A 21,481-nucleotide genomic window follows, 5' to 3' on the forward strand; every position below is an offset into this window, starting at 1 on the left:
ATGTAATTTGTAATGGTTATTTAAAAGGGTATATTAATCTGTAATGATGCATCATATTTTAGAAACTAATCATATGTTTTGTATCTTGAATCTTGATTTGAAAGCTAGACTCTAACTATACCTGTTAGATAAATGTACTGGAATTAAAAGTGTAATATCAAAACTGTCCTTAAGTACAGTACTTCAATAAATACTAACTTAGCTTTCATCACTGATTATCAGCAGCAAAGCTTATAAAGCCAGCAATAGCATGGTTAGGGATATAAGAAAAACATTGCTCAACCCTTTCAAATGGGATGTAGGTACCTTGAATCAGAGACATAAGCTGAGGAGTGTTGTGTTTGCTTTTAAGACAACAACATACTGTTCAACACCAATATTGGTGCTCTCAGAAAAATCCAAAATTCCCTGCAATATTAGGATGATTATGTGAATGGTACCCTGAGGTAAACTACAGTTACCCCTCTATTATATGAACATGGCATTAGGCTGCTAATGCTGGCAAGCTAACATGTTGTATTCTGTAATGTTTAGCATGATTACATACATACAGCATGTGTTCAGTAAGTAGTGTTGTTATAGTAGCTCCATATCACTACGACTTTAGTTTATACTAAAGTCACAGCATGTAGCATTCCTCCGTGCATCCTGCTGGTGTGGGGAAGACCTCTATGGAGCCTGGTGTGTACAGTTCCTGTTCTGCTGTCTCTCTCTGTGTGAAGAAGGCAAGGTCCAGACCACTGGGGCTTTAATCCATCTGCTAAGCTACAGAGGCCAGAAGGAACGTTTTGGTCTGTGTGTGTGTGTGTGTGTGTGTGTGTGCGCAAATATTTCTATGAGCTGCAGCTTAACTTAATTTGTTTAAATCTTACTTCTTACTTCATACTTACTTCTTCAGTTGTTAAAATTACTTGTCTATCTTAAGAGTTACCTTGCTAAATGGGGACCTCTGAAAAATCCAGTGAACATTGCTGATAGTGACCTCATTAACATATTATTTGCATAATTCACACAATAACAATAAGCCTATTACTAATGGCACAATGACACATGACATGCATCTCTAATCAAATAAATCCTCACATAAATCCTCAAATGAATTAAAATATATAGTAGTAAATCAATATCAGCTCAAATTTTGAAATTTAGCTCAGCTTACTTGATCATAGTTTATGTAAAGACGTAGAGTGAGGCCAGAAAATGGTGATAGTGATGCAAAGCATCACTCTTGCATAGAACTCCTGGTGCTGTGCATGTAGTCAACTGCACAACATAGCAGAATCTATGTTTGATTGATAGTCCTTGATATTCCTGATAGTTTGACAGAGCTATCAGTGTAATATAAGTGATTATAAGATGAAACAGTGCAAGACTATCTCTATGTACAAAGAATTGAAAAAGTAGTGAATTGCCAACCCACATCATGCTCACAACAAGTCAAACCTTTGAACCTTTGAACCTTTTTTATATTTAGCCAGCATCCAGAATCAGCTGCTGCAACTACTACTCAATCACCTGACACTTTGTGCCATTATTATAAAACTACTACTAAGAACTAATTTAAGTCAGGATGTTTTCTTCTTCTGGGTAGCCTCACCTTAAAGTGGTCAGAAGGACAAATCTGTTAATGAAAGGATAAGGGATCTGACCTGAAGCTCTAAATCCTATATATGCCCGCATTTTCAGCACAAGTTAAATGATGCACTCTAATCACGAACAGAATTACATTACCAAGAAAAGGCAAGAATGATTGGATACATTTTTCCTAAAAAAAAAAAAAACAAAAAAAAAAACAAAAAAACAAAACTCTCAGGAAGAAATGACTTTATCAACATTTTGGATCCATTGAATTAATCCATGTCTTACTATGTCTAAAGAATTATAAATATATATATATATATATATAAAACAAATGATATTAACTTCAGATAGGCTGTATTTTAGGAGCTTTTCTTTAAGTTGTATTGCCTCTACAGTATGAGTTAGTACATCCATCCACTCATCAAACTGCTTGAGCCTTTGTGAACATCCAGGACAGGTTGCTGATATAGTTATTACTAATATTGCAACAACTATGGATGGGTTTCTGAGCATTGTGATCTTAAGATTCATGCATAGACAGAGCAGAACAGTTTAGAGCTTCTGGGGACAACACCAATCTTTGAGAAGGTTAAATTCTGCCCTAAGCATCCCACTACCACTAGCCTTCCATATGCTTTACTTTAAACTTATAAATTTACTGATTAACACAACCTTTGCCCTGCCAATATCTGTCTGAATAAAACAGGCTTCAGTTTTCACACAGTTTCTACTTTGTTAATACTCAGATGACCAAACTAAATTTGAGCCAGCTTTCAGCAAAAAAAAAATGGAAAAGTGGAAACGTCTTTACAGAAACTTCTATCATACCCTGCTCCTGTTTTCTTGTTGTTGCCTGCGGATTGGAGCCACACAGCCTTGCCCCACCACACCACCCAGATATGTCACCATTGCCATAGAAAACTGACGCTTTGCGAGATTGATGATTCAAACAGCTCAAACAGATGTGCTGAGGGTAAGAGTGCCATGTGTCACTATAAATTACCAAGTCATCCAGATAAACAGAGCAGCCCTCCAACCCTGGCACAACACGATTCATCAGGCACAGGAACATTGCTGGAGCATTTCTTAAACCAAAAGGCATCACTGTCTAAGAACAGAGATGAGGTGATGTAAAAACATATATGTCCAGCTATATATGTCCAAGGACAACACAAAGACAACAGCATCTGCCAGTATCTCTGGAGCAGGTGGAATTTACTTCTGGATGAAGAGGGCATAGACATGTTGTTTTGGAGCATGTTAACAAGTTGTAATATTTGAGCTTCTCAAATACTATACAGTAGAAATGCTGTTTCATTGGCTGCAAGTCTCCCACATCAATGTAATGCTCGATCCAATAAGTATGAATGATGGCAAAAAAAGAAAGGATATCTCCATTCTAATTCAGACAGTTCACCATGTTACGACAACAGCTTGTCCAATTTTTCAAACATTACTTATAATGAATGTCATCAGACTCCAGCACATCCTCTCACTAACAACCTTTTACTGTCCTCGCCCAGAGATGCGAAATATCTCACCAGCTCCAACTTAACTTTTTTCTGTGTGTTGGTGAATCATTTCAACTTGCTATTTAACTCCCAATTTAAGTTTATGTTTGCAATCCATTTTCAGCAAGAGAAGCTTTATTTGCTCTAAAGTTAGTCACTGCATCTGGAAAGGTGTAGGACAAATTTAAAAGCCACTTTAATACTTTTTCTTTATGATGCTTATCCCCCATGACCACCGAAAAATGCTTCACAATTTTAAGCCCCTTCTCCAGGGCTCCAGACTAACCTTTTCCACTTGTAACACTGGTGCTCCTTACAGAACATTTTAGGAGCAGCAACCCAAAATTTACTACTATCTCATGGTCAGTACCAGCTGTGTCTGTGGCTGGAGATCCCAGGAAAACACTGGGTGCTAAACCGAAGGCTCAGGTTAACTTATCCTCGTTCAACCATGCCCTCTCGTGACATCCAGCTGGCCAACAGATTTAGTGTTGTGGATGAACTGGATTTTACTCCATCACAAGGAGGCCCCTGGCCTTCCTCATCTATGGGCACTGTTGGACACAAGTAGGTGTTATTGGCTATCAAAAATTTGTAAAGAAATATTTAAAATCTCAATATTAAGTAACTGATTATTGCATAAAATTAACAAGGTTTAATTTACATTAAATCCACTTCAGGGCACCAGATAGCAAATCCATTAAATCAGTCTCATTAAATATACAAATTATCAATTTGGAACCTTGATTAATGATGAATAACTGCAACCAACTGCAACCAACCAGATTTGGAGTTCTGCAGCATAGAGGTTGGCAAAACTCACTTTTGTACAACTTTAAAAAAACCTGCAAAATATTCTGACTTTAACAGACATAGCAACAGAGCACAAGTGATACGTTGAATTCAGTCAATACATACGCTGGCAAAGTTGGAAAGCCCTATGCTTAGCCAAGCTGCCTTACATAGCGTAAGGTAATGTAAACTATGCCAAGTTATATTACCAAGTCCTGGAGAAAAAAGAAAATGCCTTTTGGTGTGCTGTTTGCACAGTTCTTTTGTTGCTGTTAAGGTCTAGTAAACTGCAGTTAGCTCACTCTTTTTGATGGTGAACCCAGCTGGCAGACCTTGTGTCGTACCTGCTGGTGATAGATCTTAAATCCTTTGGTAGGCTCTCGCATCTCTCCCAGAGTTCAGTCCAGTGCAGGCATGTGCTTCAGGAACTCCTGAACTGAACAAGGAGTTGAGCTCCACTCTTTTTCAACTCTTACTAATTATTATGTCATTATTAATTATTGTAATCATAGGAATTATTATTCATGTGACGCTAAAATCACATTTTTGAGGGCCTAAACATGCTCAAAAACTCACAAAACTTTGTACACATATCAGATCTGGGGAAGATTTACATCTGATAGAGGTCTTGTTCATTGGCGCTGTAAAATGTCTCCATCCATTGTTGTTTTCAGGACTTTTTGATGTGCATGGACGCCCAGAACCTTTGTTGTCGTGGACATCCTCTCCGCCTTCACTAAAACTTTTGTGCCATTCAGACGTGACATGCAGTGTTCCCCATACAATGTACGAAAAGTTTCAGCTGCTGTTTTGTTCAATTTCACCAAAAATTTCAAATTAACGCGTTGCTCAACTTTTGAGTTAATCATCTTACGACGCCTTAGCAAAAACATATGCATTTCAATCAGTAGCTAGCAGTGAATTAAAGACATCACTTATTGGAAAATTACAGCAGTTGTGTGTGAATACCCATCCTTTAATATATAACACTTAGTGTGACTGTGAACCATGTGGTTTTATCCTCATAAGTGCATTATTTAATAGCCATACCTCACATAACATTACTCCAATTTGAATCACTACTTTACTGCAATCATTACATAACAGTAATACATAAACCTTTTTGCCTGTGTTGGGCCTCAGCCCACTCAAAATGGAGGACAAGACCAAATGGCCCCTTTTGTTCTACAGACAAAAGAGAGCCATTGAACTCAGTTTCCCAGCATCCTTCACCTTTTAGGTGTAAAATCTCCAACAACGCAATTGGTCACTGCATGGTCATGACCAGGCCATACAAAAAGGAGAAACACCCTTCTCTTACAGTTTTTCCTCAGAACTCCTCAAGAGCATTGTTGAGGCTCTTCTCTTTTCAGTTCTTCTCTGAACTCCTTGAGAAATGAGTTCTACACTTTTCTACTCTCTCCTCTCAGAGAAGAGAGGTCCCTCTTCTCAGATGACTTCTCCAGAGAGGAATCAGGCTCCTCACATCTCTCTCCTGAAGCACAGGCCTGCACTGGATTGAACTTTGGTAGTGATGCAAGAGTCTACCAAAGGATTTAAGCTCAAGCAGCAACAGGTACAACACAAGGTTTACCAGCTGGGTTCACCAACAAAAGGAGCTACGGAGCAGAGTTAGTATCAACCGGCTAACTCTCCAAGGAGAACAAAGGAACGGATCTCCTCAACAACACTGAAACCACACAGCCAGGGCAACTGCAGTTTACTGGACCTTAACAACAACAGGGAGCACCAAAGACATATTCTTTTCCCCCTGGACTTCGTAATGTAACTGGGCCCAGTTTACATTACCTTGCATAGCACAACTTGGCTAACTATCTTGCCATTTTGTGATTTCACACACACACACACACACACACACACCTGTACATAGTGTTTGTAGACTAGATTGGATTTTGTGTTTCTTTTCATTGTGGTATTTGGTATTCATTTTAGTGTTTGTTCAAATAAATACTTTTGAACACTAATATTTTGCTTGTCTGTTAATGTTGTACAGGAGACAGTAGGTATTGCCAACCTCTATGCTGCAGAGCTCCAAATCAAAACTACTGATAACAATTAGTATGTTTTATGAGACTGATTTAATGAACTGGCTATTTGGTGCCCCAAGGTGGATTTAGTGTAAATTCAATCTTGTTACTTTATGTTATATTGAGCAGCTAATATTAATGTTTTTACAAATTTTTGATTCATCACACCTGAAACAAAACAAAATAAGTTTTACTGTACTCTTTAGATTATCATATTTACAGAGGAAGACCCAATAAATCCCACCATTAGCAGCACTAAAAAATCAATTAGTATTTTGTGCAATGGAGAAAGAGAACAGCATTTATCTTGCAGTACAGAATAAGGGAGGGCAGAATTACGCAGAGTGATACTCTTAGTTTTGGTGTCAGGTGAGTTCGAGCTGCATGCCCATTGTGGGAACGCGCACAGCTTCCACGGTATGCATGTGTATACACTGTATCCCGCTGCGGGAAAATTATTGATGCTGGTGCAGTGTTATGAAGCAACCCGGTCTCACAGCAGTTCGTGAAATAGTCACGAAGTGTAATCTATTGATTGATGAAAAAAGTTGTGCCCAGGGACACAACTTTTTTTTCGATTTTTTTTTGTTTTCTTTCAGACTAATGTATTCCAATTAGAAATAACTTTCATGGCCTTGCCACATATTTTCAGAACTCCGTTTACTTTTTTCTGATATATTTGCTATTTTTAAAGTGTCTGTCACGTATTTTAATGTATGTTTACATTTGTGGATTCTATTGTTATCTATCTTACTTTTCTGTGATTTCTATCAGTTTTGTTTTGGGCTCAACAACACTGAGCTGTTTTGCTATGGAGAAGAAGCATGTCCACTTCGATGATTTAATATTTAATACTATGCCACCAAACTCTCCATTAGCCATTTCCCATGTTACAGTCAGGGGCTATCAAACGCCATTTGTTAACAAAGATCATAGTTTTTGGACTGTGTCAGACCGGGAGCAATTCAAAATGGAATGTAGCCTATCGACAACAGACAACTCAAAGAGAAATGGAACACACCACGCCTACCTACAACACAGTGGCCTTCCTGAACCCCGACCTACCTGCCTTTACACTAATTTGCAGCAAACCTAGTAACATGGCCGCATTATTATATGAAAATGTTTTTTCTCTGCGATGAGAGGTGATTTAGAGCAGTTGGTGACAGGCCTATGCATTTCCATCCCCATCATTACATATCATTGAAAACAAAAAGTAATAAAATATGTGATAACAATTATACTCATAGAGAGAGACGACTGCTCACTGTAGCCTCCTTGAGCCTAATATCCTGCTCCAGTTCTCCTCAGTACACCTGTACTTAGGTAGTTTGTTCCTGCATGTTGGAGAAGTTGTCTCAGTTCCTCAGTGGATTCAGGCTGTCTCTGTGTCCTCTGTCTCTTTATGTAATCTCAGACTGACTCCATGATGACGAGATCAGGGCTCTGTTGGGGGGGGGCTCAGACCATCTGTTGGAGGACTCCTTGTTCTTCTCGTCTCTGACATTATCATTCTTTATGATGCCTACTGTGTGACTCATTGTCCAGCTGCAGATTTAATCTGGGACTGATCAGACACCTCCCTGATGGTACTGATGAAAGATAAGAATAAAAACATCTAGAGTGCCTAACACTTCTGCACAGTACTGTATGTTCCAATGATTTTTAACATTTCATCCATGGCAGGAAAGCGTTCAACTAATCAGGGCGTAGCTTCTTGAAACGTCACACTAGCAGCTGACAGTTGACAACTGACTCTGATTTACTTTGTGTCTCAGTATCTGGCACTATTTGACAAGGGCAACAAATATTATACAGACAATGATTTTAAAGACTGTCTGGGTGAAAATAGGAGAGGAGCTAGGTAATGAAAACAACTCCAACAACTCCTCAAAATGACTGTGGTAGAGTTTTAACTCTTTAACCCGGTCTCACAGCAGTTTGTGAAAGTCACAAAATGTAATCTATTGATTCGTGCCCACGGACACGAATTACAAATAACTTTCGTGTCCTTGCCACGTATTTTAATGTTTGTATTTTAATGTATGTTCTGTAGATTCCATTCCTGTTCTCTGTTTTATGTTTCTGTGATTTACATTATTTTTGTTAGAGCTCAATACCCATAATCCTCAACTGTTTTGCTATAGAGAAGAAGCACGTCTGCTTCGATGATTTAATATTTAATACTAAACCTAAACCTAGTAACATGGCCGCATCAACAGCACAAAGACGGGGTGACACTATTCATGTCCCTCCTTTAATCCCTGCATTCATCACTTTTATTTAGGTTATTTCACAAAAATGAACTTTTTAATGCTACACTGCATTTGACCTCCATTATATATTTATTTGTTCATTCATTACATATTTATTTGTTCATTTATTGATTCATTCTTTATTATTTTCTTTATTATTTTCATTGATTCATTCTTTATTATTTGAATATATTTTCTTCTGAGATGAGAACTGATTGAGAGCAGTTGGTGACAGGCCTATGAATTTCCATCCCCGCCCCATTTCATTGAAAACAAAAATACTTGCAGAAAGAGAGGGCTGCTAACTAAAGGTTCTAAGCTTCATTCTGATGTGTAATTTGTTGGGGTTTGGAAGAAATCAGCTGCCACACAAAGCTTGTGCCTCCTTCTTGGTTTCCCTGAGTGCCAGTGGAGCACAGCTAACAGCCCGCTATCTGTGGTGTACTCACTCAGGGTGGGCGACCACAGAATACAGTGATCACTTTTCATTGATGTGTAGTAAATGAAATGACTGGTTAGTGAAAATGAAATACTATGTACCGAAAAGAATGCACATTTTTATTTTGTGGCCAACCACAATGATATGAATCAATTTGAAGATGTATATAAGATGTAATGGGTAGTACTATATGTATTAAACCAGTGGTTCTCAGCTGATCTTGAACCTGAGATAGTAGAATAGAATATCACAGTATGCCAACATAAAAAACTATTTTAATGATAAACCAAAACAACCAGCAGGTGGTGATGCTAGAGAGGGAACTATTCCCTTTTACGCTCAATTAGCTGCATTTTAATTAAAACCAAAACTCTTCCCTTCAGTAACTTCAGCGTTTTTTAACAGACTCAACAGTGCTTTCATGCACCAACATGAAATAAAAAAGTACAACTATTGAGAAGTAGTTTCAGAAAGACTCAAAATATGTAGCTTTAGCTGGGTACCAACTCACTGAATATATAACAGTGTCCTATTAAAACTATCCAGTCACTTATTCAAGCATTAATCATAAGCCTGACATAACAATCAGAACATTTCAGTAACAGCAATTTTATTTACAAAATACATGAAATAAAAAAGTCCTACTACTGAGAAACATTAAAAAAAAAAACTCAAATTATGTAGCTTTAGCTGAGAATCCTCGCTTACTGAATCTATGACAACCAACACTGCACTATGGAAAAAATCAGTTTCTTTAGTAGCAGTTTTTATCTACAAACTCAAAATACATTTTTAAAAAGTTCAATTAAAAAGGATTCAAGTACACAAAATCAACTTTTGATTCACTTATCAGTAGGTAAATACTGAAAAACATTGGGCTTTGAAGAAAATTAAGCAGCACTCATGTCAACCTTAGGTGTAACAGTGATATCATAGACTTGAGTTTGGAGAAATTAATGAGAGAACTGGGCATGTTTTTTTTCCTGGAATTATAGTAGACAAAGCAACTTTGAGGTAACGCTCAATACCCAGTCTGTTTCTGTGTTTTGTCTTCAGCTGAACCAGAGCTGAGAAGCCACACTCACAGATAGGTAGTGCTAAATGTTAGGAGGATTTTTACTGTTCGAGTGGCAAGGGAAGCATACTTGCTCATCACAGTGCTGCACCAGAACTGGAAGAGGCTTACCTTCTAGTAAGAGTAAAACAATAATTCCACAGATAACTCAACCCGCTGAAGTGCTGAAAGTGAAGCTCAATAATTATATGTGCTCCAGGAACCCAGCTAACTCCAAGTGGAAAGCCTTTTGGCTGATAAAATCTTTATGGATTTTTTGATGATCCACCAGCCCAGATGTGGTTTGTCCTGGTATGCCCAATGGCCTGCCCAATTCTGAGTGCCAGTTGCCCTGCTCTTCCTCAAGTGTTCAAGGCTGCAGTGAAATGACTGCACGCTTCAGAAAGCTGCTAATGTGCAGAGAAACAGGTACAGCAGCAGAGCAGACAGATGTCAGATAACATGACATATACATGCATTAGTCACTGGCTTTCAGACTAACTCTGTAAGCTGGCAAAGATTCACATTCACAGATTTACAACTAATTCTTATTTTCATTTTTCTCTGCATACTTGGCTTTCTTGGTAGATTGTTTCATCAAACATTAGGAATGAAAGCAGTTAGTTTCTCTCATTCTTTCCTTTTTTACCTTTCTCAGTCTGCTACACATCTTTTAAATAAAGTAGGAAATTGTTTACGTATGTGTCAGTCCACTGTCAGTCTCTCCCAGAGTGGCTAATCGAGAGAACCAGGAAAATTCCCACCCCTGGAAACACAAGCTTAACATTGGTTCCATAATTGCATTTGATGATTGAGTTGTTCCCTCCACTGTGAGACAGAGAAGATGCAATATGTGACAGAAAAAGTCTATAATACAATGGACAATAAAAATAGCAAAAGGCATCACTGACAAAGTCAGACTTTTAAAAAAGGAGAGCTTGCCCAGTGCAATGATGGCTGTCAGTGACACACAAGGCGCAGGTGAGCTGTGGCCTATGTTGCGGGTGTGTACTCTTGCATTGTGTAATCGTGACAAAAAACCATATCACTGTTGACACTTGCCGTTTATTCCGGCATCTGGCAGAGGAATATTCATACAGTCAGTCAACTCAAGAGGTCTAGAGGTCTTATCGAGTGGTGCCCTGGCCTCAGGTTCAGGAGACTTACTGACCAGACAACAGCGATAGCGCTGCACATATTCCTTGACATCCTTTTCCATCCAGTAGAACCGCTGCCTAGCCAAGTAGAGCATCCTCTTCTGCCCTTCGTGACCTGCCTCATCGTGGATACGTTTCAGGCCCTCATCTTTCAGGTTAGTGGGCACATGCTCTTTGTCACAGCATCTTCTGAAATGCGATATAGAACACCTGCTTTGATGGTAAGTTTTTCCCAATGTCGGAGAAGCCGGAAGGCTTCAGCTGGCTCATGGGGGCATTCTCACTCGATGGCCATCTCTGACATTCCACAAAGTAGAGCACCTGACCCAAGCACGGATCAGCACATTGCGTCAATGTCAGTTTGTCTTTGGGCAAAGGGCGGCAATCAGACTCTGATGGCAGAAGTGAGTGAGTGAACTGCAGAATGCATGAGGGGGCAAGCTGCTCTTTTCTAGGAAATGCTCCAGAACAGCAGACACTAACTTTGAGGAGATAGGCAGATGCTGGGGCACTGCTGCTGTGCTGTCAAGGGACACTGTGACAATCTATAGTGACACCCACCTCTGCTCACAGGCGTCCAGCTTTGGCTTGCTAAGAAGGTAAGTAAGCGGGTTGTTGTTGGTCCATACAGTGAAACGATGGCCTCTCAGCCAGTGGCTGAACTTGTCGCACACAGCCCACTTCAGTGTGAGAAATTCCAGCTTGAGACAGTATGTGGGACAGTACAGTACATGCATCCAGCCACTGAAAATCAGTGCAGAGCCACAGGTCGCCGTTCTTTTTCCAGACAAGAACAAGAAGTGATGTGTACTTGCTCATAGACTTCCTTATGTGTCAAAGTCTTTGCACAGCAAAATCAGCAGTGTTAATTCAACACCTACAGAGTTAAATTCAACACTTTGAAAGTGTCTATATTGGTCAGCAATAAATAGAGCTAAAACTACACATTTGAAAGTGTTAAATACTTCACACTATGACAGAGTTGCAGCAACTCTCTTAATATTTCAAATTTACTACCAGTCAACACAGGTCAGTGTTGAATTTATACACCACTAGTGTATAGTGTCAAAAGTTAACACTATCCATATATTCTTTTTTATCACTATTCAGAGTCACTGCCATATTAACACTGTAGAGGATGTAAAATTGAACTCAATATTTAACTCTTTGTAGAGTTGATCTGTATTTTAAAAACACCATCCATCCATTATCTATACAGCTTATCCATTAAGGGTTGTGGGGGGCTGGAGCCTATCCCAGCTGTCATTGGGCGAGAGGCAGGGTACAACCTGTACAGATCGCCAGTCCATCGCAGGGTTAACACAGACAAACAACCATTCACACTCACATTCACACCTATGGGCAATTTAGAGTCACCAGTTAACCTGCATGTGTTTGGACTGTGGGAGGAAGCTGGAGAACCAGAGAGAACAGGGAGAACATGCAAACTCCACACATTTTAAAAACATCATAGGGAGTCAATTTATAATCCCCAAATCTACCCCATTACACTACACAATATTATTCCCTATTGCAGTGAAAGAAGGAAACAAAACAAGACCATACAAAAGTTTGGATTTCAAGGAAAAACTTATTTTCTGTCACACCACATATTGACAGCAGTGGTAACATATTGTCATAATGGACAGCAGTTCTCAATCGCACAGGTCACACAATATAGCAATATGGCACAAATGTGTAAACATTGTAGCAGAAATGCAAATCTGCATACTTCAAAATAAAAGTTTGTGTTTTAATTTGAATTACCCCATCATCACATCACATCACACTGCTACAGTGGCCTTAAACATATATTTTTAAACTAGTGCTACAATCAGAAATAGACCAAGCACATCACCTTCCGTGAATAATCTCAAAACATGCCTTTATTGTGTCCTCGTGTTGAAAATAAAAGTGTTACCTCACTGCTCCATTGCTATAAGGGACCAGTGGACTGCTAACTGCTATTTCCCCCATGAGCAAAACGTTACTAGATCCATTAATTCACTTAGCAACACATGTGGTACAGGATTATATTTTTAATTAACTAGGCAGTACACGGCAAGTTGATTAGCTAATGCTACGTAAGCATATTTAACATAAACGATCAACTAAAATAAATAGTTCTAGGATAGGTAATTTAAGATTAGATGTACACACATCAATGCTCCTGGTCACAGTTGGATTATTGTCTGGTCACATCCAGTCAAAAATAAAGACCATAGCTGGCTGGTACATTTCACTTCAATGAGTGAGTCAGTTACATAAAAGCAGGAGTTATCACTTGTTAAAGAGCAGAACTGTGAGCATACTGACTCAAGGTCACCATCATCAGGATCTTGTGGGGATATGTCATCTGGCCCTACACTACAGCAGGTGAGTCAGCAGGAGGAGTGATATGGCAAGTCACAGCCTGATATCCAGTAGCATAACAGCAGAAACAAAGACGCCTCCTCCTGCAGTGGGACATGGTGTCATGGTCACCCCCACAAACGGCACAGGGACTCAGCGACCTGTTGCGGCTACCAGTACCTGATCTCTGCGACCCAGAATGTTGGGAGGCCTCTCGCCGCAGTAACCGCTCAAGGAGAATGATAACATCCTCAAGTGACTACCCTTCAGACTGTGATGTCCTGCTGGCTGAAACTGGTTGAGGATCAGGGGCCCTCTCAGGAGACTGAGCATGGCACTGCAAAACACCCACAGCCTGACTGGCTTACAGACTTTCAGCTAGGCGTGAAGACTGGCGCTTCTGGAGGTGCCTCTGAAGTGTTCATTCAGCCACACTTGAACATCTGTGGCAGTCCACTCTTCCAGTGGTTTGCAGCTGAAGACCAGAGACAGCTCAGTATCAGGACAGTGAGTGATAAACTTGACTGTCACTTCACGGGAAGGATTGTTGAGAGTCTTCCTCTGCCTCTTTAGTCCATCTACAGCAATGTCAATGGCTTTGTTAAGCCGAATCCAATAGTCAACAGCAGTCTCAGTGGAGTGGGGCTTTGTGTCATAAAAGTCAGCAAGATGCATAAAGGAGGCCACAGAGTCACTGAAGTGTTGCTTAAGTATGTCAAACACAGGTTGGGGGCCTGACTTTAAGGGTTGACTGCAAAGCCCAATGGTCACATCAAATGCTCGCCCCCTTAGCTTGCCCAAAACGTCATCTACCTGGTTACATAGTTCAATGCCCCTCCTACTCAGATAAATCATCATGGCTTCCTCCCACTCAGAGACTGAAATCCTGTCCATATCATTTCCCCTGAAAGGGCGTGGATCATAACTATCATGGTTAATTCTCGAGTTAACCTTAGAAAGATCAGCTGTGGTTGACTGGGTCACATTAACATGACTGGCTGGAATGGACTTAAGACATGAAACAATATTCTCACCTATACTGGCCCCTATCTGTCTCACTGAGTCACTGAGAACATGGACATCTCACCCAGAAAGTGCAGACTCACCACATGCACTATCAGGCGACAACTGTGAGGAGTAGATGTAACGTGTCTGCCTTCACTAAGCCCACCCAGAGTAGGAAACTGGCTACAATTCAGCCAGTTTCCTACTCTGGGTACTCTTGATACATTATGTTCATCCATTGTCATTGAAAAAAAGAAGAAAATCTCAAAATCTATAGTTATGAGCCTATTACCCTTTGCAGCTTTAATTTTTTTTTTCCAACTTAACCCTTTAATGCTTACATAGACAAAAAAAATGCCTGGACATAGATTTATAATTTTGCCAGCTCTGAGCTTAATCTTTCAGTCAGTATCAAGTGTTATACATCAAATGATTCAGTGGAACCTACCTGTTTTTTTCTGGTGCCGTGTTATGTCGCTATCATTCATTACTTCTGTGTGAAGATACCATATTTGACATATAAATTCAAAACACTCAGTGAAAAAAACTCTGTATGAAGTTTGGTGCAAATATACCTTTTCCTCAGTAAGTTACAGCTCAGTTACTTCTCCATTTACGACAGTAGGAGGCTCACTTTATCACTACAGGCATAGTAATAGATCCACAATATATTGAGCATCAGCAACTAACAGCAAAAAATCTACAATTAGTCAATAATTATCATATAATAACACAATAATAAAGTGTGTTATGGTGACTGTTGCTCTTTAGAAAGTGCTGTGTATCATTGGAAAACAGACCTCTCTATATTGACAGAAGATCTGTCAATATAGAGAAGACTGTAGTGACTTTTTAATTCATTCAAGTTTCAGGAAGTAGAATCAACAACTTTTTTGATAAAACTGAAATTCTAAAAGTTATCTTTAAACCTATATACAAGGTAGAGCTAAAGTTGCCTGACTGCATGAGTCAGGCTAGCAAATGTTGAGGTTGGTCTGTCTGTGTTTGCATATTTTATGCCAAAGTAGTTGAAAATTGATATTAGTGCTCATAAAATGAATTAAAATGTAACTATGAATGGAAATTTATGAAAAAAAAACTAATTCAGTTTTATGTCTTTAGCTTCGATGATGAGACTGTCCCATTTGTCCCATTTGTCCCTCTGCAACCCTCACTGTATCACCTTCCACTCCAACAACAGCATCATCCACAACACCATCATCTGTGTGAACTCCAGGTGAGACATAGGCTTCTTCTTTGATGCAGAGCACTGCTCCTTGTAAAGTATATAGCTGTTTGTGGCAGCTACATCTATAAAGTGCCAGAGCAGGGTTCTGTACCACTTCTTGGTCTTCCTGTGGATCATAATCATAATCAGACTTTTTCTGGTCATTGATGACATCTTTGTCTGGGTCACTTGTGCACATTTCTTGCAATGGCCAAGAACCTGTCTCTGGTCATTACAGTGCAGGGAAAGGAAACACTGAAAATAGAATGCTGCCTCCAGTAATCCACAAGCCTGGGAAGTTTGAGGATGGCCATGTAAAACAATAACCCAACATAATGAAAAAACTCTGAATAAACCCTGAATTTTTTTTTTTTTTTTTTTTCCCCTTTGCAGTCTCTTTAGCAGCATTGATGTTTGTGTGCTGGCAGATTGTTGTCACTTCTTCGAGAGATGCAGTTGATTTTGATGTTCCTGTTGATGATGGTGTTGTTGATGATGGTGCTGTTGATGATGCTGTTGTTGAAGTGGAAGGTGGGCCAGATGATACAGTGAGGGGTGCAGAGAGTTGTGGGGCAGATGGGGCAGTCTCATCATCTAAGCTAAAGGCAAAAAATAGTGTAAAAAAAGTGTAATTCTCATTTGTTTCAAATCATAATAACATTTTCATCATTACTCATATCAGCATTTACATTAGTTTTCAATTAAGCATTTTTACTTAGCTGTATAAAGACAAAAACACACTCTTCAACATCTGCTAGCTCTACCCATGCTAGTTCATTACAGCCAGAACACTTTCCCTCTCTTTTGCGCGCACCGCTCAAAGTATTATTTAGACATTTTGGACTGAGACAGACAGGGAGAGATACATGCAGACTGAGAGAGAAAGACAGACAAAGATACGTAGATAGATAGATAGATAGATAAATAGACAGATGCAGACAGACCTGCACATTTGCTAGCTTTACTCATTCTAGTTAATTACAGTCTGGCAACTTTCCCTCTCTATTTTGAGCACACCCACGAATTGATAATCAATAGTAATTCTCCACAAAATTTTTATTAAAATAGCATAATCACACACAAGAATGATGAACAAAATTGTGTTTGTCATTGCACAATGAGACAAATGAATTGGTACAACATAGCCTGTCATTACGTTACTTACTTTTCGTCTTCAAATGGATCAATGCCCTCCTCATAGTCCTCATCAGTGTGCCAGATGTCAGGGTCTGAGTCGCTGTCATGTCCAGTGTCCTCGTCTTTGTCAAATAAAATGTCTAAAACCTGTTTTACATGAAATCTTTTCATTTTACTGTTTCTTGTTTTCTGTCTTTCCTGTGACTGCTGCGTGCTCCTGTCAAACAAGTGAGGAACTGCATGAAATTTCCCGCTGCAGTGAGCTGGCAAGCGTCTGTTGACGTACAATGCAATTATAACCACCATAAAGTGGCACTGAATGTCGCAAAGGCACCATTCAGGTTGCATCGTAAAGCGGGAAATCTTGCATTTCAGACACAATTTAAAGTTCGTCTGTATCATCAATGGTTGAAGAGTAGTTTAATGTTTTGTAGAACATGTGTATGCGTATCGGCGACGCTAAGTTCGCGTTCTGAGGGTTAATGTTTCCTGTTTAACAGTTATTCCAAATAGAGAGAGAGAAAAAAAATACCTTGTTGGATACACAATTCAACACAATTCACAGGTGAAGCAGCCATGTGAAGAGTCATCTGTCCCACGTCGGGCTTGTGGATATCACCATGAAGACGAACGGGTCACAGCACCATTGTAGCAGTTGTGTACTCTCTTGTGTTGTGTAATCATGAGAAAAACCATATCACCGTTTATTCCGCCATCTGGCAGAGGAATATTCATAGAGTCAGTCTCTGTCTCATACACACACATGTGCTGTCACACTGAAAATACAAAACAAAAAAGAGAGCGCAAGTTAGGTAACCCAACATGTGCCGCACCAATCACGCAGTAGATTTACAGTACGTAAACGTGTGAAGTTTGAGGCAGATTGGACAGTGCATGTGGGAGTTGCAACAACTTCCTGTTTAATGGCGAAGCATCAAAATTCGCCACGGTGCCAAAGACATGCCTTTTAATGGAACATCAAAATTTTCACAATAAGACAACATAAATTCCTTAAAGCCTTCCTGACCAAGTCTAAAGTGGATCACATCAACCTGCTAATAACAGGACAGAAGTCTAAATCATTTCCTGTGTCCAATAGGTGGCGCTATAACTTTTTGTTAATATTGACATGTGGATGTGTTCATGTCGGGACCATTATCAACACTTTGAAATTTGGGGCTGATTGAACAAAAGATGGCTGAGTTACAGCAACTTAAACCAACTTCCTGTTTCATGGCAAGGCATCGAAATTTGAGGTGCCGTCACAGCCACATCCTTCAACGCAAACAAAATCTTTTAATAACTTTTAATCACAAAGGCCTTGAGAGTATCCTGACCAAGTTTGAGGTCGATATGATAAAAACTGTAGGAAGAGTTTGATCAAATACAACGTTCAAATTAAAATTTAAATGGCAGACTTCCTGCAGGTTTGAGGCCATGCTGTCTAGAGACTTTTTGGTGCGTCTCGGCATATTACATAACGCTTCTGAATTTCATTCACCTTGGACAAACTAAGCTCAATGGCAAGGGAGTTTTAAGTATGTCAAAGGGGGCGCTATGGAGCCATTTTATGGCGCCAATGAATGAAACCCCTATCAGATGTCAATTTTTGTCAGGTCAATGCATGTGCAAAGTTTTGTGAGTTTTTGAGCATGTTTAGGCCCTCAAAAAATAATCCAAAAGAATTAGAGTTGATAACGTGCACCCACCAGGGAGACAGTGCAGCAAAACTGCTGCTATCGCCCGGGGTTCACAACCCTAGCTTGCAGGGGTATTTGCCTCAGTAACCACAAAATAAATCAGTTTCAGTGATCTCAGCAATCAGTAACTGATTAAATAAAGCAGTGTGAGTAATGGTCAAATTAGTCCCTGTATCACCAGTATTTATAACCTTACCATACTTATGTGTGTCAAATTGAAAATTTGATTTTTGATAAATACGCTATGAATAACAAGGTTCTAGAGAATAGTGCATGATTTCAGACTTACATACTCGAAGGCTAACATTATATATCTCCAGTAAAAGGTTGTCTAAAGTAAATCTAGTGGGCTGGTCTGAGCCATGAAACTCCCAGGCTGAAAATGTGGCCAGTCACTTTGTGCCAGCCAGCATAAAGAGATGGTTTTACTCAACTCACAATGTAAAGTAAACTAACATTTGATTCAGCTGAAGCATACATTTACTTTTGTCATAATGTTTGGCTCATTAATCAACAGAGCTAAGTTCCAGACTACCAGCCCCCAAATTCTATTTGTAATTAGTTGGTTATCAACAGGGCTAATCTAAAATTGTTACTACCAGAAATCAGAGAATTTGTAATAGATTAGCAGCAGAGGTAGGCCACATGCTAGCAGCTATCAGTCTGTATTTTCCACAGTTTGTGAAGATGATGTGGATCTTAATGTTAATGGGACATAATCACATGGCTTGAGTAGTTGTCACTCCTGCCAAGGGAGGTCTCTTCTCCTAGCTGTTTTTGGTAATGTTAACCAGATTAGCCAGATACTGACATGGGTGGACAGTGCGATATTGGTTTGTATTGTGAACTCTGGGCCAAATGATTTCTGTGTCATTACATTAAAATTTATTTAACATTTATTTCTATAGATGTTATTATCACCATACAAATGACTTGAGTGAGTTTTTGTACAAATTCAAATTCAAATTCCTTTTCCTGCTCTGCAGCCTTGGTGAGCTTGGCAAAACAGCACATGATCCAGGCCTCCAGCTTACAGCAGATACCCTGGAGAGCCTGGGTGATGTCTTCTGAATTCTGTTGAATTTTGGGTTAAACTAAAAAAACAAAGTGAAACCAACATGTAAAGGAGAACGTCGTGATGCTCTCTATGAAGAGTAGAAGAATGTAGTGAGGATGTCCTTGTTGATGCCAAAGGAATCAAGCTTTCTCAGGAGACAGTGCCGTTGCTAATATTTCCTAAGAATCTCCTCTGTGCTGGAGTTGAACTTCAGCTGTTCATCAAAGACTGTCCCCAAATACTTATACTCCTCTATCAGTTCTACAGGCTTCCTGTGAAAGGTGGGGATGACTGCCTCAACCAGATCCCTCTGTGTGTTGGAAATAGACATCTTAGAGCCACATCTGCATCTGCAGCAATGTCACTCCACTGGCACTTTGGTGATTTTAAGCTCAGGCTCATTGCCTCCCTGTGTACAGTATTTCAATGTTGATTCAATGGGTTATTTATCATTTTCACTTGTCATTATTTAATTTGACCATAAACAGCATAAGAGCAATTACTACAGTGAATATAAAGGCTTCTTCTTCCAATATATGGATGTATTACCATCCAACAACAGGATGAATAAAGTAATTAGGAGTTCTAGGATAAATGAGCTCAGAGGAGTGAGTTTGTCCTACTTTCCTTTGTTTTTTATTTTTCTATTTTCAGTGTTCTTCATAAGAACACTTAAAGGGTTTTTGGGGTTCCAGCCTCAAGTCAGCGATGTGCTGACTTGCATATGAGCATGCATGCAGAAACACGATGTGACTTTCAACAGTTTGAAGGGTAAACGGGTCTACACAGTGTCCTGCTTGCTCCCATTGGTTCCCTCTGCCACTATAATTGGTTCAGTGAGAAATCTACTGGGAACAGCAGGAGGGAGTTTACTGGAGCACATCTCACCCCAGGATGCACACATACAAACACAAACAGAAATATACAGAAACACACAATCAGAAACTATGTTCATAACCATGCACACTCATACCCATTTTAGATGCATGCTAATCTTACCCATATATTTACTACAGTTTATGGACATATTATGCATGTGCATATACACACAGGAGGTAGAGCAGTCGCCCACCAATCAGAAGGTCGGTGGTTCGATTCCCGGCTCTTCCAGTCTGCATGCCTTGGGCAAGATACTGAACCCCAAATTGCCTCTGATGTGTGTCATCAAATGTGTGTAGGTGTGCAAATGTGCGTGTCTGAAAGCACATTGTATAGAAAAAATGCTGTATGAATGTGTGTGTGAATGGGTGAATGTGATCTGTAGTGTGAAGCACTTTGAGTGGTCAAAAAGACTAGAAAAGCGCTATATAAGTATAGTCCATTTACCATCAATATGCCTGTTGATACTCATAAACATACAAACATTTACTTTGGCTAATTCACATAGAAATACACACATAAACTCAATTACGCACATATTCTAGGGGTAAAGCACACACCTGCAGAAGACACATTGATGTCTTTGGCTAATAACACACACACACTCAGGTACACATTTAAAATGGTAAGCACACACATTAGTAATTTAAAGTACATGTACATGCACACTCTTTCCAGCTGTCCACGTAGACACAAACACACACAAACACATTTCCCTGTTCTATTTTTTGCTTTCCCACACCAAGCACAAATATGTCCAGCCAGCAAGACATCACTGACCATACAGTTGATCAGTGTCCAAGAAAGAGTAAATAAATAAAAGGGGAAACAATTGGAGGCTCAGGCTTTCATCCTCAGTCTCTTGTTAATTCCACCCCAGTCAGCAGTGCCAATATCACTCTGTGTGCTCCTGTGGTTGGTAAGATTATATACCCTCTAGATCTTACCCATTGTCCCATGAATCCTGTTTGTTTGGAGTTATTATTAGTGTAACTGGTGGGGTTTGGGGGTTTAAATGTTTCTGTGGTAGCACTTGAAGAAGGTATTGCTATTGAATATTTTGTATTGGTGAAATGTCCTCCTGTCACATTCACAATAGTTTAATCTCCTGAACTGTGCATTTATTTTGCCCTTTGATTATCTTCGACATATGGCCTCTTCACTTGCATATTACAAAATGTAATTGATGTTTCTTTTGACATAAACATTTCTAAATCCCAGAAAATGTATTTGTACTGGGAAATACAGTTTATTTGGACTTTAATATTCAATTTAATTCAGCATTG

General features: G+C 39.5%; 1 protein-coding gene across 1 annotated transcript in view; it reads left to right on the forward strand.

Annotated features, from left to right (window-relative positions):
- The window catches only part of LOC108900075 (CXADR-like membrane protein), an 87,998-nt gene that overhangs the window by 53,561 nt on the left and 12,956 nt on the right, over positions 1 to 21,481 (forward strand). The gene's annotated exons all lie outside the window — the stretch shown is intronic.

Source organism: Lates calcarifer, unplaced genomic scaffold, assembly GCF_001640805.2.
Source record: "Lates calcarifer isolate ASB-BC8 unplaced genomic scaffold, TLL_Latcal_v3 _unitig_4509_quiver_412, whole genome shotgun sequence".
NCBI lineage: Eukaryota > Metazoa > Chordata > Actinopteri > Centropomidae > Lates > Lates calcarifer.